This window comes from Amblyomma mixtum, chromosome 10 (genome assembly GCF_055824585.1).
Source record: "Amblyomma mixtum isolate Tamu chromosome 10, ASM5582458v1, whole genome shotgun sequence".
NCBI classification, from domain to species: domain Eukaryota; kingdom Metazoa; phylum Arthropoda; class Arachnida; order Ixodida; family Ixodidae; genus Amblyomma; species Amblyomma mixtum.
The window spans coordinates 71,911,215-71,931,888 of NC_143021.1; positions in this window are offsets into that span (position 1 = coordinate 71,911,215).

Consider the following 20,674-nt stretch of genomic DNA (forward strand, 5'->3'; position numbering starts at 1 on the left):
AACTTGCAAACTCTCAAACTTGCAAACTCTCAAACTTGCAAACTTGCAAACTCTCAAACTTGCTAACTTGCAAACTTGCTAACTTTCAAACTTTCTAACTTGCAAACTAGCTAACTTGCCAACTTGCAAACTTGCAAACTTGCCAACTTGCCAACTTGCAAACTCTCAAACTTGCAAACTTGCAAACTTGCAAACTTGCCAAGTTGCTAACTTGCAAACTTGCAAACTCTCAAACTTGCAAACATGCAAACTTGCAAACTTGTAAACTTGCAAACTTGTAAACTTGCAAACTCTCAAACTTGCAAACTCTCAAACTTGCAAACTTGCAAACTTGGAAACTTGCAAACTTGCAAACTCTCAAACTTGCAAACTTGCAAACTCTCAAACTTGCAAACTCTCAAACTTGCAAACTCTCAAACTTGCAAACTTGCGAACTCTCAAACTTGCAAACTTGCAAACTTGCAAACTCTCAAACTCTCAAACTTGCAAACTTGCCAACTTGCCAACCTGCAAACTTGCAAACTTGCAAACTTGCAAACTTGCAAACTCTCAAACTTGCAAACTCTCAAACTTGCAAACTTGCAAACTTGCAAACTTTCAAACTTTCAAACTTGCAAACTTGCAAACTTGCCAACTTGCAAACTCTCAAACTTGCGAACTATCAAACTTGCAAACTTGCGAACTCTCAAACTTGGAAACTTGCAAACTTGCAAACTTGGAAACTTGCAAACTCTCAAACTTGCAAACTTGCAAACTCTCAAACTTGGTAACTTGCAAACTTGCTAACTTTCAAACTTGCTAACTTGCAAACTTGCTAACTTGCCAAGTTGCAAACTTGCAAACTTGCCAACTTGCCAACTTGCAAGCTCTCAAACTTGCAAACTTGCAAACTTGCAAACTTGCCAACTTGCAAACTTGCAAACTCTCAAACTTGCAAACTCTCAAACTTGCAAACTTGCAAACTCTCAAACTTGCAAACTTGCAAACTTGCAAACTCTCAAACTTGCAAACTTGCCAACTTGCAAACTCTCAAACTTGCAAACTCTCAAACTCTCAAACTTGCAAACTTGGAAATTTGCCAACTTGCCAACTTGCAAACTTGCAAACTTGCAAACTCTCAAACTTGCAAACTCTCAAACTTGCAAACTTGCAAACTTGCAAACTTGCAAACTTTCAAACTTTCAAACTTGCAAACTTGCAAACTTGCCAACTTGCAAACTCTCAAACTTGCAAACTCTACAACTTGCAAACTTGCAAACTCTCAAACTTGCAAACTCTCAAACTTGCAAACTTTCAAACTTGCAAACTTGCAAACTTGCGAACTCTCAAACTTGCTAACTTGCAAACTTGCTAACTTTCAAACTTGCTAACTTGCAAACTTGCTAACTTGCCAACTTGCAAACTTGCCAACTTGCCAACTTGCCAACTTGCAAACTCTCAAACTTGCAAACTTGAAAACTTGCAAACTTGCCAACTTGCAAACTTGCCAAGTTGCTAACTTGCAAACTTGCAAACTCTCAAACTTGCAAACATGCAAACTTGCAAACTTGTAAACTTGCAAACTTGTAAACTTGCAAACTCTCAAACTTGCAAACTCTCAAACTTGCAAACTTGCAAACTTGCAAACTCTCAAACTTGCAAACTCTCAAACTTGCAAACTTGCAAACTCTCAAACTTGCTAACTTGCAAACTTGCTAACTTTCAAACTTTCTATCTTGCAAACTAGCTAACTTGCCAACTTGCAAACTTGCAAACTTGCCAACTTGCCAACTTGCAAACTCTCAAACTTGCAAACTTGCAAACTTGCAAACTTGCCAAGTTGCTAACTTGCAAACTTGCAAACTCTCAAACTTGCAAACATGCAAACTTGCAAACTTGTAAACTTGCAAACTCTCAAACTTGCAAACTCTCAAACTTGCAAACTTGCAAACTTGGAAACTTGCAAACTTGCAAAATCTCAAACTTGCAAACTCTCAAACTTGCAAACTTGCAAACTTTCAAACTTGCAAACTTGCAAACTTGCCAACTTGCAAACTCTCAAACTTGCAAACTCTCAAACTTGCAAACTTGCAAACTCTCAAACTTGCAAACTCTCAAACTTGCAAACTTGCGAACTCTCAAACTTGCAAACTTGCAAACTCTCATACTTGCAAACTTGCAAACTCTCAAACTTGCTAACTTGCAAACTTGCTAACTTTCAAACTTGCTAACTTGCAACCTTGCTAACTTGCAAACTCTCAAACTTGCAAACTCTCAAAATTGCAAACTCTCAAACTTGCAAACTTGCGAACTCTCAAACTGGCAAACTTGCAAACTTGCAAACTTGCAAACTTGCAAACTCTCAAACTTGCAAACTCTCAAACTTGCAAACTTGCCAACTTGCCAACTTGCAAACTTGCAAACTTGCAAACTTGCAAACTCTCAAACTTGCGAACTCTCAAACATGCAAACTTGCAAACTTGCAAACTTTCAAACTTTCAAACTTTCAAACTTGCAAAATTGCAAACTTGCCAACTTGCAAACTCTCAAACTTGCAAACTCTCAAACTTGCAAACTTGCAAACTCTCAAACTTGCAAACTCTCAAACTTGCAAACTTGCGAACTCTCAAACTTGGAAACTTGCAAACTTGCTAACTTTCAAACTTGCTAACTTGCAAACTTGCTAACTTGCCAACTTGCAAACTTGCAAACTTGCCAACTTGCCCACTTGCAAACTCTCAAACTTGCAAACATGCAAACTTGCAAACTTGCAAACTTGGAAACTCTCAAACTTGCAAACTTGCAAACTCTCAAACTTGCAAACTTGCCAACTTGCAAACTTTCAAACTCTCAAACTTGCCAACTTGCAAACTTGCCAACTTGCCAACTTGCCAACTTGCTAACTTGCAAACTTGCAAACTTGCAGACTCTCAAACTTGCAAACTCTCAAACTTGCAAACTTGCAAACTTTCAAACTTGCGAAGTGGCAAACTTGCCAACTTGCAAACTCTCAAACTTGCAAACTTCCAAACTCTCGAACTTGCAAACTCTCAAACTTGCAAACTTGCGAACTCTCAAACTTGCAAACTTGCAAACTTGCAAACTTGCAAACTCTCAAACTTGCAAACTCTCAAACTCTCAAACTTGCAAACTTGCCAACGTGCCAACCTGCAAACTTGCAAACTTGCAAACTTGCAAACTTGCAAACTCTCAAACTTGCAAACTCTCAAACTTGCAAACTTGCCAACTTGCAAACTTTCAAACTCTCAAACTTGCCAACTTGCAAACTTGCCAACTTGCCAACTTGCCAACTTGCTAACTTGCAAACTTGCAAACTTGCAGACTCTCAAACTTGCAAACTCTCAAACTTGCAAACTTGAAAACTTTCAAACTTGCGAAGTGGCAAACTTGCCAACTTGCAAACTCTCAAACTTGCAAACTCTCAAACTTGCAAACTTCCAAACTCTCGAACTTGCAAACTCTCAAACTTGCAAACTTGCGAACTCTCAAACTTGCAAACTTGCAAACTTGCAAACTTGCAAACTCTCAAACTTGCAAACTCTCAAACTCTCAAACTTGCAAACTTGCCAACTTGCCAACCTGCAAACTTGCAAACTTGCAAACTTGCAAACTTGCAAACTCTCAAACTTGCAAACTCTCAAACTTGCAAACTTGCAAACTTGCAAACTTGCAAACTCTCAAACTTGCAAACTCTCAAACTTGCAAACTTGCAAACTTGCAAACTTTCAAACTTTCAAACTTGCAAACTTGCAAACTTGCCAACTTGCAAACTCTCAAACTTGCGAACTCTCAAACTTGCAAACTTGCGAACTCTTAAACTTGGAAACTTGCAAACTTGCAAACTTGGAAACTTGCAAACTCTCAAACTTGCAAACTTGCAAACTCTCAAACTTGGTAACTTGCAAACTTGCTAACTTTCAAACTTGCTAACTTGCAAACTTGCTAACTTGCCAAGTTGCAAACTTGCAAACTTGCCAACTTGCCAACTTGCAAACTCTCAAACTTGCAAACTTGCAAACTTGCAAACTTGCCAACTTGCAAACTTGCAAACTCTCAAACTTGCAAACTCTCAAACTTGCAAACTTGCAAACTCTCAAACTTGCAAACTTGCAAACTTGCAAACTCTCAAACTTGCAAACTTGCCAACTTGCAAACTCTCAAACTTGCAAACTCTCAAACTCTCAAACTTGCAAACTTGCAAATTTGCCAACTTGCCAACTTGCAAACTTGCAAACTTGCAAACTCTCAAACTTGCAAACTCTCAAACTTGCAAACTTGCCAACTTGCCAACTTGCAAACTTGCAAACTTGCAAACTTGCAAACTCTCAAACTTGCGAACTCTCAAACATGCAAACTTGCAAACTTGCAAACTTTCAAACTTTCAAACTTTCAAACTTGCAAAATTGCAAACTTGCCAACTTGCAAACTCTCAAACTTGCAAACTCTCAAACTTGCAAACTTGCAAACTCTCAAACTTGCAAACTCTCAAACTTGCAAACTTGCGAACTCTCAAACTTGGAAACTTGCAAACTTGCTAACTTTCAAACTTGCTAACTTGCAAACTTGCTAACTTGCCAACTTGCAAACTTGCAAACTTGCCAACTTGCCCACTTGCAAACTCTCAAACTTGCAAACATGCAAACTTGCAAACTTGCAAACTTGGAAACTCTCAAACTTGCAAACTTGCAAACTCTCAAACTTGCAAACTTGCCAACTTGCAAACTTTCAAACTCTCAAACTTGCCAACTTGCAAACTTGCCAACTTGCCAACTTGCCAACTTGCTAACTTGCAAACTTGCAAACTTGCAGACTCTCAAACTTGCAAACTCTCAAACTTGCAAACTTGCAAACTTTCAAACTTGCGAAGTGGCAAACTTGCCAACTTGCAAACTCTCAAACTTGCAAACTTCCAAACTCTCGAACTTGCAAACTCTCAAACTTGCAAACTTGCGAACTCTCAAACTTGCAAACTTGCAAACTTGCAAACTTGCAAACTCTCAAACTTGCAAACTCTCAAACTCTCAAACTTGCAAACTTGCCAACGTGCCAACCTGCAAACTTGCAAACTTGCAAACTTGCAAACTTGCAAACTCTCAAACTTGCAAACTCTCAAACTTGCAAACTTGCCAACTTGCAAACTTTCAAACTCTCAAACTTGCCAACTTGCAAACTTGCCAACTTGCCAACTTGCCAACTTGCTAACTTGCAAACTTGCAAACTTGCAGACTCTCAAACTTGCAAACTCTCAAACTTGCAAACTTGAAAACTTTCAAACTTGCGAAGTGGCAAACTTGCCAACTTGCAAACTCTCAAACTTGCAAACTCTCAAACTTGCAAACTTCCAAACTCTCGAACTTGCAAACTCTCAAACTTGCAAACTTGCGAACTCTCAAACTTGCAAACTTGCAAACTTGCAAACTTGCAAACTCTCAAACTTGCAAACTCTCAAACTCTCAAACTTGCAAACTTGCCAACTTGCCAACCTGCAAACTTGCAAACTTGCAAACTTGCAAACTTGCAAACTCTCAAACTTGCAAACTCTCAAACTTGCAAACTTGCAAACTTGCAAACTTGCAAACTCTCAAACTTGCAAACTCTCAAACTTGCAAACTTGCAAACTTGCAAACTTTCAAACTTTCAAACTTGCAAACTTGCAAACTTGCCAACTTGCAAACTCTCAAACTTGCGAACTCTCAAACTTGCAAACTTGCGAACTCTTAAACTTGGAAACTTGCAAACTTGCAAACTTGGAAACTTGCAAACTCTCAAACTTGCAAACTTGCAAACTCTCAAACTTGGTAACTTGCAAACTTGCTAACTTTCAAACTTGCTAACTTGCAAACTTGCTAACTTGCCAAGTTGCAAACTTGCAAACTTGCCAACTTGCCAACTTGCAAACTCTCAAACTTGCAAACTTGCAAACTTGCAAACTTGCCAACTTGCAAACTTGCAAACTCTCAAACTTGCAAACTCTCAAACTTGCAAACTTGCAAACTCTCAAACTTGCAAACTTGCAAACTTGCAAACTCTCAAACTTGCAAACTTGCCAACTTGCAAACTCTCAAACTTGCAAACTCTCAAACTCTCAAACTTGCAAACTTGCAAATTTGCCAACTTGCCAACTTGCAAACTTGCAAACTTGCAAACTCTCAAACTTGCAAACTCTCAAACTTGCAAACTTGCAAACTTTCAAACTTTCAAACTTGCAAACTTGCAAACTTGCCAACTTGCAAACTCTCAAACTTGCAAACTCTACAACTTGCAAACTTGCAAACTCTCAAACTTGCAAACTCTCAAACTTGCAAACTTTCAAACTTGCAAACTTGCAAACTTGCGAACTCTCAAACTTGGAAACTTGCAAACTCTCAAACTTGCAAACTTGCAAACTCTCAAACTTGCTAACTTGCAAACTTGCTAACTTGCCAACTTGCAAACTTGCAAACTTGCCAACTTGCCAACTTGCAAACTCTCAAACTTGCAAACTTGAAAACTTGCAAACTTGCCAACTTGCAAACTTGCCAAGTTGCTAACTTGCAAACTTGCAAACTCTCAAACTTGCAAACATGTAAACTTGCAAACTTGTAAACTTGCAAACTTGTAAACTTGCAAACTCTCAAACTTGCAAACTCTCAAACTTGCAAACTTGCAAACTTGCAAACTTGCAAACTCTCAAACTTGCAAACTCTCAAACTTGCAAACTTGCAAACTCTCAAACTTGCTAACTTGCAAACTTGCTAACTTTCAAACTTTCTAACTTGCAAACTAGCTAACTTGCCAACTTGCAAACTTGCAAACTTGCCAACTTGCCAACTTGCAAACTCTCAAACTTGCAAACTTGCAAACTTGCAAACTTGCCAAGTTGCTAACTTGCAAACTTGCAAACTCTCAAACTTGCAAACATGCAAACTTGCAAACTTGTAAACTTGCAAACTTGTAAACTTGCAAACTCTCAAACTTGCAAACTTGCAAACTTGGAAACTTGCAAACTTGCAAACTCTCAAACTTGCAAACTTGCAAACTCTCAAACTTGCAAACTCTCAAACTTGCAAACTCTCAAACTTGCAAACTTGCGAACTCTCAAACTTGCAAACTTGCAAACTTGCAAACTCTCAAACTCTCAAACTTGCAAACTTGCCAACTTGCCAACCTGCAAACTTGCAAACTTGCAAACTTGCAAACTTGCAAACTCTCAAACTTGCAAACTCTCAAACTTGCAAACTTGCAAACTTGCAAACTTTCAAACTTTCAAACTTGCAAACTTGCAAACTTGCCAACTTGCAAACTCTCAAACTTGCGAACTCTGAAACTTGCAAACTTGCGAACTCTCAAACTTGGAAACTTGCAAACTTGCAAACTTGGAAACTTGCAAACTCTCAAACTTGCAAACTTGCAAACTCTCAAACTTGGTAACTTGCAAACTTGCTAACTTTCAAACTTGCTAACTTGCAAACTTGCTAACTTGCCAAGTTGCAAACTTGCAAACTTGCCAACTTGCCAACTTGCAAACTCTCAAACTTGCAAACTTGCAAACTTGCAAACTTGCCAACTTGCAAACTTGCAAACTCTCAAACTTGCAAACTCTCAAACTTGCAAACTTGCAAACTCTCAAACTTGCAAACTTGCAAACTTGCAAACTCTCAAACTTGCAAACTTGCCAACTTGCAAACTCTCAAACTTGCAAACTCTCAAACTCTCAAACTTGCAAACTTGGAAATTTGCCAACTTGCCAACTTGCAAACTTGCAAACTTGCAAACTCTCAAACTTGCAAACTCTCAAACTTGCAAACTTGCAAACTTGCAAACTTTCAAACTTTCAAACTTGCAAACTTGCAAACTTGCCAACTTGCAAACTCTCAAACTTGCAAACTCTACAACTTGCAAACTTGCAAACTCTCAAACTTGCAAACTCTCAAACTTGCAAACTTTCAAACTTGCAAACTTGCAAACTTGCGAACTCTCAAACTTGGAAACTTGCAAACTCTCAAACTTGCAAACTTGCAAACTCTCAAACTTGCTAACTTGCAAACTTGCTAACTTTCAAACTTGCTAACTTGCAAACTTGCTAACTTGCCAACTTGCAAACTTGCCAACTTGCCAACTTGCCAACTTGCAAACTCTCAAACTTGCAAACTTGAAAACTTGCAAACTTGCCAACTTGCAAACTTGCCAAGTTGCTAACTTGCAAACTTGCAAACTCTCAAACTTGCAAACATGCAAACTTGCAAACTTGTAAACTTGCAAACTTGTAAACTTGCAAACTCTCAAACTTGCAAACTCTCAAACTTGCAAACTTGCAAACTTGCAAACTCTCAAACTTGCAAACTCTCAAACTTGCAAACTTGCAAACTCTCAAACTTGCTAACTTGCAAACTTGCTAACTTTCAAACTTTCTATCTTGCAAACTAGCTAACTTGCCAACTTGCAAACTTGCAAACTTGCCAACTTGCCAACTTGCAAACTCTCAAACTTGCAAACTTGCAAACTTGCAAACTTGCCAAGTTGCTAACTTGCAAACTTGCAAACTCTCAAACTTGCAAACATGCAAACTTGCAAACTTGTAAACTTGCAAACTCTCAAACTTGCAAACTCTCAAACTTGCAAACTTGCAAACTTGGAAACTTGCAAACTTGCAAAATCTCAAACTTGCAAACTCTCAAACTTGCAAACTTGCAAACTTTCAAACTTGCAAACTTGCAAACTTGCCAACTTGCAAACTCTCAAACTTGCAAACTCTCAAACTTGCAAACTTGCAAACTCTCAAACTTGCAAACTCTCAAACTTGCAAACTTGCGAACTCTCAAACTTGCAAACTTGCAAACTCTCATACTTGCAAACTTGCAAACTCTCAAACTTGCTAACTTGCAAACTTGCTAACTTTCAAACTTGCTAACTTGCAACCTTGCTAACTTGCAAACTCTCAAACTTGCAAACTCTCAAAATTGCAAACTCTCAAACTTGCAAACTTGCGAACTCTCAAACTGGCAAACTTGCAAACTTGCAAACTTGCAAACTCTCAAACTTGCAAACTCTCAAACTTGCAAACTTGCCAACTTGCCAACTTGCAAACTTGCAAACTTGCAAACTTGCAAACTCTCAAACTTGCGAACTCTCAAACATGCAAACTTGCAAACTTGCAAACTTTCAAACTTTCAAACTTTCAAACTTGCAAAATTGCAAACTTGCCAACTTGCAAACTCTCAAACTTGCAAACTCTCAAACTTGCAAACTTGCAAACTCTCAAACTTGCAAACTCTCAAACTTGCAAACTTGCGAACTCTCAAACTTGGAAACTTGCAAACTTGCTAACTTTCAAACTTGCTAACTTGCAAACTTGCTAACTTGCCAACTTGCAAACTTGCAAACTTGCCAACTTGCCCACTTGCAAACTCTCAAACTTGCAAACATGCAAACTTGCAAACTTGCAAACTTGGAAACTCTCAAACTTGCAAACTTGCAAACTCTCAAACTTGCAAACTTGCCAACTTGCAAACTTTCAAACTCTCAAACTTGCCAACTTGCAAACTTGCCAACTTGCCAACTTGCCAACTTGCTAACTTGCAAACTTGCAGACTTGCAGACTCTCAAACTTGCAAACTCTCAAACTTGCAAACTTGCAAACTTTCAAACTTGCGAAGTGGCAAACTTGCCAACTTGCAAACTCTCAAACTTGCAAACTTCCAAACTCTCGAACTTGCAAACTCTCAAACTTGCAAACTTGCGAACTCTCAAACTTGCAAACTTGCAAACTTGCAAACTTGCAAACTCTCAAACTTGCAAACTCTCAAACTCTCAAACTTGCAAACTTGCCAACGTGCCAACCTGCAAACTTGCAAACTTGCAAACTTGCAAACTTGCAAACTCTCAAACTTGCAAACTCTCAAACTTGCAAACTTGCAAACTTGCAAACTTTCAAACTTTCAAACTTGCAAACTTGTAAACTTGCCAACTTGCAAACTCTCAAACTTGCGAACTCTCAAACTTGCAAACTTGCGAACTCTCAAACTTGGAAACTTGCAAACTTGCAAACTTGGAAACTTGCCAACTTGCCCACTTGCAAACTCTAAAACTTGCAAACATGCAAACTTGCAAACATGCAAACTTGGAAACTCTCAAACTTGCAAACTTGCAAACTCTCAAACTTGCAAACTTGCCAACTTGCAAACTTTCAAACTTGCAAACTCTCAAACTTGCCAACTTGCAAACTTGCCAACTTGCCAACTTGCCAACTTGCTAACTTGCAAACTTGCAAACTTGCAGACTCTCAAACTTGCAAACTCAAACTTGCAAACTTGCAAACTTTCAAACTTGCGAAGTGGCAAACTTGCCAACTTGCAAACTCTCAAACTTGCAAACTCTCAAACTTGCAAACTTCCAAACTCTCGAACTTGCAAACTCTCAAACTTGCAAACTTGCGAACTCTCAAACTTGCAAACTTGCAAACTTGCAAACTCTCAAACTTGCAAACTCTCAAACTCTCAAACTTGCAAACTTGCCAACTTGCCAACCTGCAAACTTGCAAACTTGCAAACTTGCAAACTCTCAAACTTGCAAACTCTCAAACTTGCAAACTTGCAAACTTTCAAACTTTCAAACTTGCAAACTTGCAAACTTGCCAACTTGCAAACTCTCAAACTTGCGAACTCTCAAACTTGCAAACTTGCGAACTCTCAAACTTGCAAACTTGCAAACTTGCAAACTTGCAAACTTGCAAACTCTCATACTTGCAAACTTGCAAACTCTCAAACTTGCTAACTTGCAAACTTGCTAACTTTCAAACTTGCTAACTTGCTAACTTGCAAACTTGCTAACTTGCAAACTCTCAAACTTGCAAACTCTCAAACTTGCAAACTTGCAAACTCTCAAACTTGCAAACTCTCAAACTTGCAAACTTGCCAACTTGCAAACTTGCAAACTCTCAAACTTGCAAACTCTCAAACTTGCAAACTTGCAAACTCTCAAACTTGCAAACTTGCAAACTTGCAAACTCTCAAACTTGCAAACTTGCCAACTTGCAAACTCTCAAACTTGCAAACTCTCAAACTCTCAAACTTGCAAACTTGCAAATTTGCCAACTTGCCAACTTGCAAACTTGCAAACTTGCAAACTCTCAAACTTGCAAACTCTCAAACTTGCAAACTTGCAAACTTTCAAACTTTCAAACTTTCAAACTTGCAAACTTGCAAACTTGCCAACTTGCAAACTCTCAAACTTGCAAACTCTACAACTTGCAAACTTGCAAACTCTCAAACTTGCAAACTCTCAAACTCTCAAACTTGCAAACTTGCAAACTTGCGAACTCTCAAACTTGGAAACTTGCAAACTCTCAAACTTGCAAACTTGCAAACTCTCAAACTTGCTAACTTGCAAACTTGCTAACTTTCAAACTTGCTAACTTGCAAACTTGCTAACTTGCCAACTTGCAAACTTGCTAACTTGCCAACTTGCAAACTTGCAAACTTGCCAACTTGCCAACTTGCAAACTCTCAAACTTGCAAACTTGAAAACTTGCAAACTTGCCAACTTGCAAACTTGCCAAGTTGCTAACTTGCAAACTTGCAAACTCTCAAACTTGCAAACATGTAAACTTGCAAACTTGTAAACTTGCAAACTTGTAAACTTGCAAACTCTCAAACTTGCAAACTCTCAAACTTGCAAACTTGCAAACTTGCAAACTTGCAAACTCTCAAACTTGCAAACTCTCAAACTTGCAAACTTGCAAACTCTCAAACTTGCTAACTTGCAAACTTGCTAACTTTCAAACTTTCTAACTTGCAAACTAGCTAACTTGCCAACTTGCAAACTTGCAAACTTGCCAACTTGCCAACTTGCAAACTCTCAAACTTGCAAACTTGCAAACTTGCAAACTTGCCAAGTTGCTAACTTGCAAACTTGCAAACTCTCAAACTTGCAAACATGCAAACTTGCAAACTTGTAAACTTGCAAACTTGTAAACTTGCAAACTCTCAAACTTGCAAACTTGCAAACTTGGAAACTTGCAAACTTGCAAACTCTCAAACTTGCAAACTTGCAAACTCTCAAACTTGCAAACTCTCAAACTTGCAAACTCTCAAACTTGCAAACTTGCGAACTCTCAAACTTGCAAACTTGCAAACTTGCAAACTCTCAAACTCTCAAACTTGCAAACTTGCCAACTTGCCAACCTGCAAACTTGCAAACTTGCAAACTTGCAAACTTGCAAACTCTCAAACTTGCAAACTCTCAAACTTGCAAACTTGCAAACTTGCAAACTTTCAAACTTTCAAACTTGCAAACTTGCAAACTTGCCAACTTGCAAACTCTCAAACTTGCGAACTCTGAAACTTGCAAACTTGCGAACTCTCAAACTTGGAAACTTGCAAACTTGCAAACTTGGAAACTTGCAAACTCTCAAACTTGCAAACTTGCAAACTCTCAAACTTGGTAACTTGCAAACTTGCTAACTTTCAAACTTGCTAACTTGCAAACTTGCTAACTTGCCAAGTTGCAAACTTGCAAACTTGCCAACTTGCCAACTTGCAAACTCTCAAACTTGCAAACTTGCAAACTTGCAAACTTGCCAACTTGCAAACTTGCAAACTCTCAAACTTGCAAACTCTCAAACTTGCAAACTTGCAAACTCTCAAACTTGCAAACTTGCAAACTTGCAAACTCTCAAACTTGCAAACTTGCCAACTTGCAAACTCTCAAACTTGCAAACTCTCAAACTCTCAAACTTGCAAACTTGGAAATTTGCCAACTTGCCAACTTGCAAACTTGCAAACTTGCAAACTCTCAAACTTGCAAACTCTCAAACTTGCAAACTTGCAAACTTGCAAACTTTCAAACTTTCAAACTTGCAAACTTGCAAACTTGCCAACTTGCAAACTCTCAAACTTGCAAACTCTACAACTTGCAAACTTGCAAACTCTCAAACTTGCAAACTCTCAAACTTGCAAACTTTCAAACTTGCAAACTTGCAAATTTGCGAACTCTCAAACTTGGAAACTTGCAAACTCTCAAACTTGCAAACTTGCAAACTCTCAAACTTGCTAACTTGCAAACTTGCTAACTTTCAAACTTGCTAACTTGCAAACTTGCTAACTTGCCAACTTGCAAACTTGCCAACTTGCCAACTTGCCAACTTGCAAACTCTCAAACTTGCAAACTTGAAAACTTGCAAACTTGCCAACTTGCAAACTTGCCAAGTTGCTAACTTGCAAACTTGCAAACTCTCAAACTTGCAAACATGCAAACTTGCAAACTTGTAAACTTGCAAACTTGTAAACTTGCAAACTCTCAAACTTGCAAACTCTCAAACTTGCAAACTTGCAAACTTGCAAACTCTCAAACTTGCAAACTCTCAAACTTGCAAACTTGCAAACTCTCAAACTTGCTAACTTGCAAACTTGCTAACTTTCAAACTTTCTATCTTGCAAACTAGCTAACTTGCCAACTTGCAAACTTGCAAACTTGCCAACTTGCCAACTTGCAAACTCTCAAACTTGCAAACTTGCAAACTTGCAAACTTGCCAAGTTGCTAACTTGCAAACTTGCAAACTCTCAAACTTGCAAACATGCAAACTTGCAAACTTGTAAACTTGCAAACTCTCAAACTTGCAAACTCTCAAACTTGCAAACTTGCAAACTTGGAAACTTGCAAACTTGCAAAATCTCAAACTTGCAAACTCTCAAACTTGCAAACTTGCAAACTTTCAAACTTGCAAACTTGCAAACTTGCCAACTTGCAAACTCTCAAACTTGCAAACTCTCAAACTTGCAAACTTGCAAACTCTCAAACTTGCAAACTCTCAAACTTGCAAACTTGCGAACTCTCAAACTTGCAAACTTGCAAACTCTCATACTTGCAAACTTGCAAACTCTCAAACTTGCTAACTTGCAAACTTGCTAACTTTCAAACTTGCTAACTTGCAACCTTGCTAACTTGCAAACTCTCAAACTTGCAAACTCTCAAAATTGCAAACTCTCAAACTTGCAAACTTGCGAACTCTCAAACTGGCAAACTTGCAAACTTGCAAACTTGCAAACTTGCAAACTCTCAAACTTGCAAACTCTCAAACTTGCAAACTTGCCAACTTGCCAACTTGCAAACTTGCAAACTTGCAAACTTGCAAACTCTCAAACTTGCGAACTCTCAAACATGCAAACTTGCAAACTTGCAAACTTTCAAACTTTCAAACTTTCAAACTTGCAAAATTGCAAACTTGCCAACTTGCAAACTCTCAAACTTGCAAACTCTCAAACTTGCAAACTTGCAAACTCTCAAACTTGCAAACTCTCAAACTTGCAAACTTGCGAACTCTCAAACTTGGAAACTTGCAAACTTGCTAACTTTCAAACTTGCTAACTTGCAAACTTGCTAACTTGCCAACTTGCAAACTTGCAAACTTGCCAACTTGCCCACTTGCAAACTCTCAAACTTGCAAACATGCAAACTTGCAAACTTGCAAACTTGGAAACTCTCAAACTTGCAAACTTGCAAACTCTCAAACTTGCAAACTTGCCAACTTGCAAACTTTCAAACTCTCAAACTTGCCAACTTGCAAACTTGCCAACTTGCCAACTTGCCAACTTGCTAACTTGCAAACTTGCAGACTTGCAGACTCTCAAACTTGCAAACTCTCAAACTTGCAAACTTGCAAACTTTCAAACTTGCGAAGTGGCAAACTTGCCAACTTGCAAACTCTCAAACTTGCAAACTTCCAAACTCTCGAACTTGCAAACTCTCAAACTTGCAAACTTGCGAACTCTCAAACTTGCAAACTTGCAAACTTGCAAACTTGCAAACTCTCAAACTTGCAAACTCTCAAACTCTCAAACTTGCAAACTTGCCAACGTGCCAACCTGCAAACTTGCAAACTTGCAAACTTGCAAACTCTCAAACTTGCAAACTCTCAAACTTGCAAACTTGCAAACTTGCAAACTTTCAAACTTTCAAACTTGCAAACTTGTAAACTTGCCAACTTGCAAACTCTCAAACTTGCGAACTCTCAAACTTGCAAACTTGCGAACTCTCAAACTTGGAAACTTGCAAACTTGCAAACTTGGAAACTTGCCAACTTGCCCACTTGCAAACTCTAAAACTTGCAAACATGCAAACTTGCAAACATGCAAACTTGGAAACTCTCAAACTTGCAAACTTGCAAACTCTCAAACTTGCAAACTTGCCAACTTGCAAACTTTCAAACTTGCAAACTCTCAAACTTGCCAACTTGCAAACTTGCCAACTTGCCAACTTGCCAACTTGCTAACTTGCAAACTTGCAAACTTGCAGACTCTCAAACTTGCAAACTCAAACTTGCAAACTTGCAAACTTTCAAACTTGCGAAGTGGCAAACTTGCCAACTTGCAAACTCTCAAACTTGCAAACTCTCAAACTTGCAAACTTCCAAACTCTCGAACTTGCAAACTCTCAAACTTGCAAACTTGCGAACTCTCAAACTTGCAAACTTGCAAACTTGCAAACTCTCAAACTTGCAAACTCTCAAACTCTCAAACTTGCAAACTTGCCAACTTGCCAACCTGCAAACTTGCAAACTTGCAAACTTGCAAACTCTCAAACTTGCAAACTCTCAAACTTGCAAACTTGCAAACTTTCAAACTTTCAAACTTGCAAACTTGCAAACTTGCCAACTTGCAAACTCTCAAACTTGCGAACTCTCAAACTTGCAAACTTGCGAACTCTCAAACTTGCAAACTTGCAAACTTGCAAACTTGCAAACTTGCAAACTCTCATACTTGCAAACTTGCAAACTCTCAAACTTGCTAACTTGCAAACTTGCTAACTTTCAAACTTGCTAACTTGCTAACTTGCAAACTTGCTAACTTGCAAACTCTCAAACTTGCAAACTCTCAAACTTGCAAACTTGCAAACTCTCAAACTTGCAAACTCTCAAACTTGCAAACTTGCCAACTTGCAAACTTGCAAACTCTCAAACTTGCAAACTCTCAAACTTGCAAACTTGCAAACTCTCAAACTTGCAAACTTGCAAACTTGCAAACTCTCAAACTTGCAAACTTGCCAACTTGCAAACTCTCAAACTTGCAAACTCTCAAACTCTCAAACTTGCAAACTTGCAAATTTGCCAACTTGCCAACTTGCAAACTTGCAAACTTGCAAACTCTCAAACTTGCAAACTCTCAAACTTGCAAACTTGCAAACTTTCAAACTTTCAAACTTTCAAACTTGCAAACTTGCAAACTTGCCAACTTGCAAACTCTCAAACTTGCAAACTCTACAACTTGCAAACTTGCAAACTCTCAAACTTGCAAACTCTCAAACTCTCAAACTTGCAAACTTGCAAACTTGCGAACTCTCAAACTTGGAAACTTGCAAACTCTCAAACTTGCAAACTTGCAAACTCTCAAACTTGCTAACTTGCAAACTTGCTAACTTTCAAACTTGCTAACTTGCAAACTTGCTAACTTGCCAACTTGCAAACTTGCAAACTTGCCAACTTGCCAACTTGCAAACTCTCAAACTTGCAAACTTGAAAACTTGCAAACTTGCGAACTCTCAAACTTGCAAACTTGCAAACTTGCAAACTCTCAAACTTGCAAACTCTCAAACTCTCAAACTTGCAAACTTGCCAACTTGCCAACCTGCAAACTTGCAAACTTGCAAACTTGCAAACTTGCAAACTCTCAAACTTGCAAACTCTCAAACTTGCAAACTTGCAAACTTGCAAACTTTCAAACTTTCAAACTTGCAAACTTGCAAACTTGCCAACTTGCAAACTCTCAAACTTGCGAACTCTCAAACTTGCAAACTTGCGAACTCTCAAACTTGCAAACTTGCAAACTTGCAAACTTGCAAACTTGCAAACTCTCATACTTGCAAACTTGCAAACTCTCAAACTTGCTAACTTGCAAACTTGCTAACTTTCAAACTTGCTAACTTGCTAACTTGCAAACTTGCTAACTTGCAAACTCTCAAACTTGCAAACTCTCAAACTTGCAAACTTGCAAACTCTCAAACTTGCAAACTCTCAAACTTGCAAACTTGCCAACTTGCAAACCTGCAAACTCTCAAACTTGCAAACTCTCAAACTTGCAAACTTGCAAACTCTCAAACTTGCAAACTTGCAAACTTGCAAACTCTCAAACTTGCAAACTTGCCAACTTGCAAACTCTCAAACTTGCAAACTCTCAAACTCTCAAACTTGCAAACTTGCAAATTTGCCAACTTGCCAACTTGCAAACTTGCAAACTTGCAAACTCTCAAACTTGCAAACTCTCAAACTTGCAAACTTGCAAACTTTCAAACTTTCAAACTTTCAAACTTGCAAACTTGCAAACTTGCAAACTTGCCAACTTGCAAACTCTCAAACTTGCAAACTCTACAACTTGCAAACTTGCAAACTCTCAAACTTGCAAACTCTCAAACTTGCAAACTCTCAAACTTGCAAACTTGCAAACTTGCGAACTCTCAAACTTGGAAACTTGCAAACTCTCAAACTTGCAAACTTGCAAACTCTCAAACTTGCTAACTTGCAAACTTGCTAACTTTCAAACTTGCTAATTTGCAAACTTGCTAACTTGCCAACTTGCAAACTTGCAAACTTGCCAACTTGCCAACTTGCAAACTCTCAAACTTGCAAACTTGAAAACTTGCAAACTTGCCAACTTGCAAACTTGCCAAGTTGCTAACTTGCAAACTTGCAAACTCTCAAACTTGCAAACATGCAAACTTGCAAACTTGTAAACTTGCAAACTTGTAAACTTGCAAACTCTCAAACTTGCAAACTCTCAAACTTGCAAACTTGCAAACTTTGAAACTTGCAAACTTGCAAACTCTCAAACTTGCAAACTCTCAAACTTGCAAACTTGCAAACTTTCAAACTTGCAAACTTGCAAACTTGCCAACTTGCAAACTCTCAAACTTGCAAACTCTCAAACTTGCAAACTTGCCAACTTGCAAACTCTCAAACTTGCAAAATCTCAAACTTGCAAACTTGCAAACTTGCCAACTTGCTAACTTGCAAACTTGCAAACTTGCAAACTTGCAAACTCTCAAACTTGCAAACTCTCAAACTTGCAAACTTGCAAACTTTCACTTTCAAACTTTCAAACTTTCAAACTTGCAAACTTGCAAACTTGCCAACTTGCAAACTCTCAAACTTGCAAATTTGCAAACTCTCAAACTTGCAAACTCTCAAACTTGCTAACTTGCAAACTTGCTAACTTTCAAACTTTCTAACTTGCAAACTAGCTAACTTGCCAACTTGCAAACTTGCAAACTTGCCAACTTGCCAACTTGCAAACTCTCAAACTTGCAAACTTGCAAACTTGCAAACTTGCCAACTTGCAAACTTGCCAAGTTGCTAACTTGCAAACTTGCAAACTGTCAAACTTGCAAACATGCAAACTTGCAAACTTGTAAACTTGCAAACTTGTAAACTTGCAAACTCTCAAACTTGCAAACTCTCAAACTTGCAAACTTGCAAACTTTGAAACTTGCAAACTTGCAAACTCTCAAACTTGCAAACTCTCAAACTTGCAAACTTGCAAACTTTCAAACTTGCAAACTTGCAAACTCTCAAACTTGCAAACTCTCAAACTTGCAAACTTGCAAACTCTCAAACTTGCTAACTTGCAAACTTGCTAACTTTTAAACTTTCTAACTTGCAAACTAGCTAACTTGCCAACTTGCAAACTTGCAAACTTGCCAACTTGCCAACTTGCAAACTCTCAAACTTGCAAACTTGCAAACTTGCAAACTTGCCAACTTGCAAACTTGACAAGTTGCTAACTTGCAAACTTGCAAACTCTCAAACTTGCAAACATGCAAACTTGCAAACTTCTAAACTTGCAAAATTGTAAACTTGCAAACTCTCAAACTTGCAAACTTGCAAACTTGGAAACTTGCAAACTTGCAAACTCTCAAACTTGCAAACTCTCAAACTTGCAAACTTGCAAACTTTCAAACTTGCAAACTTGCAAACTTGCCAACTTGCAAACTCTCAAACTTGCAAACTCTCAAACTTGCAAACTTGCAAACTCTCAAACTTGCAAACTCTCAAACTTGCAAACTCTCAAACTTGCAAACTTGCGAACTCTCAAACTTGCAAACTTGCAAACTTGCAAACTTGCAAACTTGCAAACTCTCATACTTGCAAACTTGCAAACTCTCAAACTTGCTAACTTGCAAACTTGCTAACCTTCAAACTTGCTAACTTGCAAACTTGCTAACTTGCAAACTCTCAAACTTGCAAACTCTCAAAATTGCAAACTCTCAAACTTGCAAACTTGCGAACTCTCAAACTTGCAAACTTGCAAACTTGCAAACTTGCAAACTCTCAAACTTGCAAACTCTCAAATTCTCAAACTTGCAAACTTGCCAACTTGCCAACTTGCAAACTTGCAAACTTGCAAACTTGCAAACTCTCAAACTTGCGAACTCTCAAACTTGCAAACTTGCAAATTTGCAAACTTTCAAACTTTCAAACTTTCAAACTTGCAAAATTGCAAACTTGCCAACTTGCAAACTCTCAAACTTGCAAACTCTCAAACTTGCAAACTTGCAAACTCTCAAACTTGCAAACTCTCAAACTTGCAAACTCTCAAACTTGCAAACTTGCGAACTCTCAAACTTGGAAACTTGCAAACTTGCAAACTTGGAAACTTGCAAACTCTCAAACTTGCAAACTTGCAAAGTCTCAAACTTGCTAACTTGCAAACTTGCTAACTTTCAAACTTGCTAACTTGCAAACTTGCTAACTTGCCAACTTGCAAACTTGCAAACTTGCCAACTTGCCCACTTGCAAACTCTCAAACTTGCAAACATGCAAACTTGCAAACTTGCAAACTTGGAAACTCTCAAACTTGCAAACTTGCAAACTCTCAAACTTGCAAACTTGCCAACTTGCAAACTTTCAAACTCTCAAACTTGCCAACTTGCAAACTTGCCAACTTGCCAACTTGCCAACTTGCTAACTTGCAAACTTGCAAACTTGCAGACTCTCAAACTTGCAAACTCTCAAACTTGCAAACTTGCAAACTTTCAAACTTGCGAAGTGGCAAACTTGCCAACTTGCAAACTCTCAAACTTGCAAACTCTCAAACTTGCAAACTTCCAAACTCTCGAACTTGCAAACTCTCAAACTTGCAAACTTGCGAACTCTCAAACTTGCAAACTTGCAAACTTGCAAACTTGCAAACTCTCAAACTTGCAAACTCTCAAACTCTCAAACTTGCAAACTTGCCAACTTGCCAACCTGCAAACTTGCAAACTTTCAAACTTGCAAACTTGCAAACTTGCAAACTCTCAAACTTGCAAACTCTCAAACTTGCAAACTTGCAAACTTGCAAACTTTCAAACTTTCAAACTTGCAAACTTGCAAACTTGCCAACTTGCAAACTCTCAAACTTGCGAACTCTCAAACTTGCAAACTTGCGAACTCTCAAACTTGGAAACTTGCAAACTCTCAAACTTGCAAACTTGCAAACTCTCAAACTTGGTAACTTGCAAACTTGCTAACTTTCAAACTTGCTAACTTGCAAACTTGCTAACTTGCCAAGTTGCAAACTTGCCAACTTGCCAACTTGCCAACTTGCAAACTCTCAAACTTGCAAACCTGCAAACTTGCAAACTTGCCAACTTGCAAACTTGCAAACTCTCAAACTTGCAAACTCTCAAACTTGCAAACTTGCAAACTCTCAAACTTGCAAACTTGCA